Here is a 7,500-nt window from a genome sequence, read left to right as displayed (position 1 = left end):
ATAGGTAAATATTAAGATGTTAATAGGTGAATATGTATTGGTTTCTAGTAAATTGTTACCCTCTAAATCAATAAACAAGCAAGAAAATGATTAATCTAGATACGAATGAATGAAAGATTGGACAAATTGGTATGTTTCTTAACGGATAGGTAAAAGATAAAGATGCTGATAGTTGAATGTACATTATTTTCTTGATGGATAGGTCTAGTAAAATGTTACGCTGGAAATACAATAAAAAAAAACAAGAAAAGGATGAATAAGATGCTGATTCATGAAGGAGAGGACAAATTAGTATGTTTCTTAACGGATAGGTAAAATATTAAGATGCAGATAGTTGAATGTATATTATTTTCTTGATGGACAGGTCTAGTAAAATGTTATGCTGAAAATACAATAAAAACATGAAAAAAAAAATGAATATAGATACTGATTCATGAAGGAGAGGACAAATTAGTATGTTCCTTCATAGACAGGTAAATATTAAGATGTTGATAGGTGAATATGTATTGCTTTCTTGCTTGACAGATCTAGTAAAATGTTGCGTTGGAAGTAAAAGAGGAAAGTAGGAAAAGGATGAATACAGATACGAGTGAATGGTTAAGTGGGTAAATTAGTGAGTTTCTTCATAGAGGTAAAATATTAGTATGTGATAGATGAATATATATTGTTTTCGTGATTAATGGGTCTCGTAAAATGTTGCTCCGGAAGTAAAAAAGAAAAGAAAAAAGGAAAGGATGGATGAAGAAATATATAACCTGATAGCTGCAGGGATCATGTTTCTTAAAGGTCCCTCTTAGCGAGAAAAAAAAAAAAAATCATCACTCACGCAAACCATTTCATAATACGTATCAACGCATTTGTGATCAGTTTATACATTATCTATTTTCGGGGGTTTATATCATGGCAAAAATGTGGCCCGTCGCTGGTACACGGTAAAGCCACAAATTTTGCCCGTCGCTGCTACCGGGATAAATGAATGAAGAGGCGAATAAAATTGTTTCTTCATAAATAGATGCAACACATAGGCAGGTATTATAAGACACTTCAGCTTCTCACATCGGCTATTTCTAAGGGTCAAAGAGGGGTCAGTCTGGTTCTAATGAGTGTTTCTTTAAGTCCACGGTATAGAGGAAGGGTCACACTACCACCAGGGTCATAAGACTGCTCCTGGAAATGCCCACAACACCTATGAAAGCCTTGTCAAATACGAAATGTTTGGTGCTTTGACCCACAGCTACAATATACAAATACAATACAATAGATACAATGGATATATACAAAGACGTTGCACAAGAAATGAACGAAGTAAATGTACAAAGGGCGTATCGAGGTGAAAAACACATTAATAACACTGAGCATACACCGTGAGGCGGAACTAACGAGAAATTAAAACGCTAAGAAGATAACACACACCGGAAATAACAAGGAAAGTCTCATTAAAAGATCAAAGACTCAGGAACACGATCACAAAACTACATGCTAACACTAAGACAAAGAAAGAGAAAAAAAATGAAGACAAAGAAGATGGAGACAAAGGACAGATGAACTTTTTTTTTTAGCGGGCTTCTCTTCGTTTGTGTTTTTGTCCCTTGAGCTGCTTTCTTCACCGTAACAACAAAAAGGAAAAGTGGATAATGAAGACAACAAATACGAGAAAATGACGCTACGGAGGAAAGGAGGAGATATGAACATTCGTGTACTAAGCTAAGAAAAGACAGCAGAAGGACCACGCGAAGACAAGAAAAGAAACAAAATAAGTGAACAACAAAAGTCAAGATAGACACAAAGAGAAAGAGAAAGAGAATACACAGCTCGATACAGAAAACTATAAACCGGTCAAAATAGTGATGGAGAGAAAAAAGAGAAATCATCAAATGGGAATATGAATAAAACAACAGAAGCGAAAAAATATATTATTGCAAAGAAAGAGAAAAAATATTAACATAAAAAACTAAGAATTACCAAAATCATGACAAAAAAGAAAATTTGAAAAGAAAATCAGAAAAACAAAACAAAAAATCGACTGACAGTTAGAAAAAGATAAAGAAAAAATAAATAACTAAAAAGATATGAAAATAGGGATATTAAGAGAGAGCAGCAACCGGAGAAACAGAAAACCTAACAAAACAATTCAAGAAACCTGAGTGAATAAAGAGAGAAATTGAATTAAAAAAACGTTACGCATGCTAGAAAAAAGGTTCTAGGGTGACCAAGGGGTATTTGCATTTACTACTTCTGAGGGAAGATTGTTCCAGTGGCGGATGACTTGTTTTGAGAAGAAACTCCTGCCAAAGTCTGTTCTTCATCGCCTCGCTTGAATGGATAAATCGTTATTTCTAGTCGTTGAGTTGGTTTGTAGTTCAAAGAAATTGGAATGGTCGACGTTATTGAATCTTTTCTGGTACTTAAACACTCGTATTCCTTCGTAGACGTCTTTTCTCCAGTGTCGAGAGATTGAGTCGCTTGATCGTTCCTCGTACGGTCGATCCCTTAAGGCTGGAATAATTTTCGTAGCGCGTCGTTGAACCCTTTCCATTACTTCAATGTCCTTCCTGTAATTAGGAGACCAGAACTATCCTGCATATTCGAGGCGCGGTTTTACCATTGAATTATACAAGGATAACATGACTTATGACTTTTTACACTCGAAGAAGAAGAAGAAGAAGGAAGAACATTAATAAAGACTGCACCAGAAAACAGAAGAAAGCGAATCGACAAAATAAAATAAAGAAAGACTAAAGGTAAAAATGAATAAGAGCATTAACAAAAACGCTAAAAAAATAATAAAAAATGGTCAAAAAAAGCTTCAAAGGATAACCAGAAAAGAGAACAAAATGAACCAAGACACATAATGGAATAAAGAAAGGGAGGAAGGAAATACAATGGCATAAAAAGAGAAAAAAACAATGAGATAAAGGAAGAGAGAAAGAAACACAAGGAAATAGAGGAAGAAAAGAAAGCATTAGAGAATATTTACCACGTCACGCAGCAGCAGACCAAAACGTGAAGGGAATGACACGCGAACAAAAGTATGAAGGAAAAAATGGGAAAATATTAAGGTTAACTAAGAGAGAATGGAGTTACCAAAGACAAACGCCAGATCTTTTAAACGTCGTAATAGTCGTCACGAACAGTAATGTGGCTGATTTGTCTTACTTTGCTCGTTATTCAAGGCGTGGTTATTGGTTTTGTTGATTTTTTATATAACTTTTTTTTCTTTTACAGTTAAGGAAGCAGCTCAAGGGTAAGACTAAATGAAAACAAAAAAATGCCCGATATGAAAACTAAAACGCCTTCTAAATACCAAAAAGCCCGCCATAAAAAAAAGCCTGCATAAAATTATAAAAAAGCTCACTAAATTTCGACTTGGGTTGTTATATCTCGATCTAACTCTGTGAAAACCCAACACTTCTAGCTTACCCCGTTTCAGAAAGGAAGCAGCTCAAGGGCAAAAATAAAGAAAAAAAGCATGAAATGAAAACTAAAACGCCTGCTAAATACCAAAATGCCCGCCATGAAAAGGAAGCCTGCATAAAACTCTAAAAAAAACTCGCTAAATTTTGATTGGGGTTGTAATATATCGATCTAACTCTGTGAAAACCCAACACTTCTAACTAACCCCGTCTCAGAAATGGAACTATAAACCCAAACTAGCCACACAGCTTAACAAATGCCAATACGACGTTTAAAGAATCTGCCGTAATATGCGTCTTATTGAATCACACCCACCCAGTGATGTGGAGACTCCCACGACCCGCGTCAGGTAGTGCAGCTTGGCCCACAGGCAGCCACACCGCACCTCCTCGTAGTTCATGCCGCCGCCTCGATCTGCCTGGTACTCCTCTTGCTGTTGTTGTTGTTGTTGTTGTTGTTGTTGTGATTGTTGTTGTTCCCCCCGTTCGTGTTCTAGTTCATGTTTTTGTTTTTCACTATCTTGCTTTTTGTCACGTTGTTTATTTTGCTTTTCTTCTCGTTCTTTTCTGCTTTGTCTTTGCCGCCTTGCTTTTGTGTTTTTTTTTTATCTTGTTTATTTTCTTGTTGTTTTGTCTTTTGTTCTTGTCTATTTTCTTTTTTTCTTTTCCTTATTTTTCTTGGTTTTCTTTTTCTTTTTCTTCTTCCTCTTCTTTTTCTTTTTCTTCTTCTTTCCCTTCTTGTTTTTTTAGTTCGATTGTTTTTACTCTTTTCTTTTCTCTAGATTATCGTCCTTTTCATGTTCTTCTTTAATCCCTCTTTCCTCTTTCTGTGTTTCTCTTAATCTTAATACCTCCCAATATTTTGCTTCCACTTCCTCATTCTCCTCCTGTTCCTCTTTCCTTTCCCCTAATCTTTTCAATCCTAATCTTTTTCAATTCCTCTGATTCCACTTTCTCTTCCTCTCTCTGCTCCTCTTTCCTCTTGCTGCTTTCTTATTTTACTACTCTCTTCCTCTTCCTCTTCCTCTTGCTTTTCCTTACGTCCAGTTATCTGTTTTCTTCATCTTCCTCCCTCTCCTTAATTTTTCTCTTATTTTTTCCTCTTTATTTTGACTCTTCCCTTCCTCCTTTCTCTCCTCTTGTCTTCTTTCTTCCTTTTCTTCTCTTTTTGGCTTCTTATTAGCCTTCCTTTTACTCCTCCTTCTCTTCCTCCGCCTCCTCCTCCTCCTTAATCTTCTTTCACTGCTCCCTCCTCCTCCTCCTCCTTCTCCTCCTCCTTAGTGTCCTTTTTTCGCTCCCTCCTCCTTTGCCTCCTTCCTTCTTCTCTTCTTCCCTCCTCCTCCCTCCTCCTCCTCCTCCCAAGGGTCCACAGGGATGAAAGGGCCGCCGGTTTACTGCTTCGTCTCAGTCAGTTTCGGAGCTTCATCTCACGTTTCAATCCCTGCTTCGTTCTTGCCCTGATTTGTCGACTCGTTTATTGCCCTTTTTTTTCTTCTTTTCGCCTCTTATTCTTCCTTCCTTTATTCGGTTTTATTTTTAGCTTTTTATTTCGTTCTATGTTGTTGTTGTTGTTGTTGGATTCCGTTGTTGGTTATGCTTTTCGTTTTTTTTATTTTCTTCTCCTTTATTCTCTTTTCTCTTGTCTTCTCTTTTCTTATCTCCTCTTTTCTTTTTATCTTTTTACGTCTTTCTATTTTTTTATTGATTTCTGTTGTTGGTTATTCTTTGTTCTTTTGTTTTTCTCTTCTCTTTGGTCTCTTCTTTTATTTTGTTTTGTGTCCTTCCCTCTCTTCTTCTCTTTCCTCTTCTTTTCTCCAATTCTCTTTTTCTAATTTTTTTTTGTTTTTTCTTCCTCTTTCCTTTGTGTTAGTTTCTGCTTCGCTTTCTTTCTTGCTTTTTTTCTTTTTTCTCACTTTTTATTGCTATTTTTTTATTCTAGTTCCATCATAAGTTTTCTCTCTTTCTCGTGCACTTTAATTTTCGCTGTTTTTTTTTCTTTTCTTTTTTTTTTTTGGTTTGTCTCCTTCGTTTCCTTCACTGATTTTCTCTTTCTCTGTCTCTTGGTTTCGCTTTGTTTCTTGTATTTACCTCTTTCTTTTTTCTTTTCGTTTTTCTCTTTTTGCTGTTTGGTATGTGTCCGCGTCTCTGTTCTTTTTTCTCTTGCTCCGTTTGTTTACCTGTCTGTCTGTCTGTCTGTCTGTTAGTTTCCTTTATGTTCCTCCTTCAACAGACAACTTCCCGTTTTCTTTCCCTCGCTCTGTTGGTAATTATCATCATCATCATCATTGTTTTTGTTGTTGTTGTTGTTATTTTTATATAAATCTTTTGGCGTTACAGATATTTAGGAAAGCTTTCGTTGCATTATAGGAGAGAGAGAGAGAGAGAGAGAGAGAGAGAAGGTGGGTGTGGATTCCTCATTAACTATGCGTCCTCATTGCCTCTCCAGCCTCTCCTCTCCCCCCTCCCTCTCTCTCTCTCTCTCTCTCTCTCTCTCTCTCTCTCTCTCTCTCTCTCTCTCTCTCTCTCTCTCTCTCTCTCTCTCTCTCTCTAAGTTAATTAAACACATCAACAAAAACTATATTTCCCTTGATAGCGAGAGCCAACTTTACCAGACGCTTCCTTCCCATTTTCCTCCTGCCTTCCTGTCCCTTTCATGTCTCTTCCTCTTCCCTATTTTTTTCTCTTCGCCCTTTCTTCCCTTTATTCACTGCTTCCTTTTCCCTGTTCCTACTTTCCTTTTCCCTGTTCCTACTTTCCTTTTCCCTGTTCCTTCTTTCCTTTTCCCTGTTCCTTCTTTCCTTTTCCCTGTTCCTTCTTTCCTTTTCCCTGTTCCTTCTTTCCTTTTCCCTGTTCCTTCTTTCCTTTTCCCTGTTCCTTCTTTCCTTTTCCCTGTTCCTTCTTTCCTTTTCCCTGTTCCTTCTTTCCTTTTCCCTGTTCCTTCTTTAACTTTTCCCTGTTCCTTCTTTCCTTTTCCCTGTTCCTTCTTTCCTTTTCCCTGTTCCTTCTTTCCTCTTCCCTGTTCCTTCTTTCCTTTTCCCTGTTCCTACTTTCCTTTTCCCTGTTCCTTCTTTCCTTTTCCCTGTTCCTTCTTTCCTTTTCCCTGTTCCTTCTTTCCTTTTCCCTGTTCCTTCTTTCCTTTTCCCTGTTCCTTCTTTCCCCTGTTCCTTCTTTCCTTTTCCTGTTCCTTCTTTCCTTTTCCTGTTCCTTCCCCCACTACTATCCTTTTCCCTGTTCCTTCTTTCCTTTTCCCTGTTCCTTCTTTCCTTTTCCCTGTTCCTTCTTTCCTTTTCCCTGTTCCTCCTTTCCTTTTCCCTGTTCCTTCTTTCCTTTTCCCTGTTCCTTCTTTCCTTTCCCCTGTTCCTTCTTTCCTTTTCTCTATTCCTTCTTTCTTTTCTCGTTTCCCTTTTTTTATTTCCCTCTTCCTCCTCCTTAGCCATTTTCCCTTTTTCTTTACGCCCTCTCCATTTTCCTTCCTCAATTCTCCTTTTCCTTCTTCTTCCATCGCTTCTCCTTCCCATCTTCCTCCTGCCTCTTCCTTATTTTTATCTTTCTTCGCCATTTCTCCTATTTATTCACTGCTTCCTTTCCCCTGTTTCTTCTTTCCTTTCCCGTTTCCCTTTTTCTTAGTCTCCCTCTTCCTCCTCCTTAGCCATTTTCCCTTTTCCTTAACGCCCTCTCCATTTTCCTCCCTCAATCCCCCTTTTTCCTCTTTTATTCTTCCGTCTTTTCTCTTTCCTTTTCTTCCCCGTCCTTTCCCTTTTTCCTTTCATCTATTCCTTGCTTTCTTCCATTTCTCTTTTCCTCTTCCGTTTTTCTCGTTTCCTTCTCTCTCATTTACTCTTCCCCTCCCTTTCCATTCCTTCTCTTCCTTTATTATCCTAGCTCCCACGTTTTCCTATCTCGCTCTTTTGTTTTGATTTTTTTTCTATTTTCCTAACCAGTGTTTTACATATACTTTTTTTCTTCTTCATTCTTTACTTCTATCTCTCTTTCCTTCACTCTTTCCTTCCTTCCTTTTTATCTTCTTCCCTCTTCCATTCTATTTCTCTCTCTCTCTCTCTCTCTCTCTCTCTCTCTCTCTCTCTCT

The 7,500-nt window shown here is 37.5% G+C and overlaps 1 protein-coding gene and 1 long non-coding RNA gene across 2 annotated transcripts in view; one reads left to right on the top strand and one right to left on the bottom strand.

The window, feature by feature from the left end:
• Nucleotides 1–7,500, top strand: part of LOC126997850 (uncharacterized) — an 86,312-nt gene that overhangs the window by 19,546 nt on the left and 59,266 nt on the right. The window lies entirely within an intron of this gene.
• Nucleotides 3,898–7,500, bottom strand: part of LOC126997853 (uncharacterized) — a 7,684-nt gene continuing 4,081 nt past the window's right edge. The window contains exon 2 of the long non-coding RNA XR_007752416.1: nucleotides 3,898–5,670. This is a non-coding gene — a long non-coding RNA (uncharacterized LOC126997853). The remainder of the gene's footprint in view (nucleotides 5,671–7,500) is intronic.

Source organism: Eriocheir sinensis, chromosome 13 (assembly GCF_024679095.1).
Source record: "Eriocheir sinensis breed Jianghai 21 chromosome 13, ASM2467909v1, whole genome shotgun sequence".
NCBI lineage: Eukaryota > Metazoa > Arthropoda > Malacostraca > Decapoda > Varunidae > Eriocheir > Eriocheir sinensis.
The sequence above is the reverse complement of the archived record's forward strand: the minus strand, read 5'-3'. Positions and strand labels throughout refer to the sequence as shown.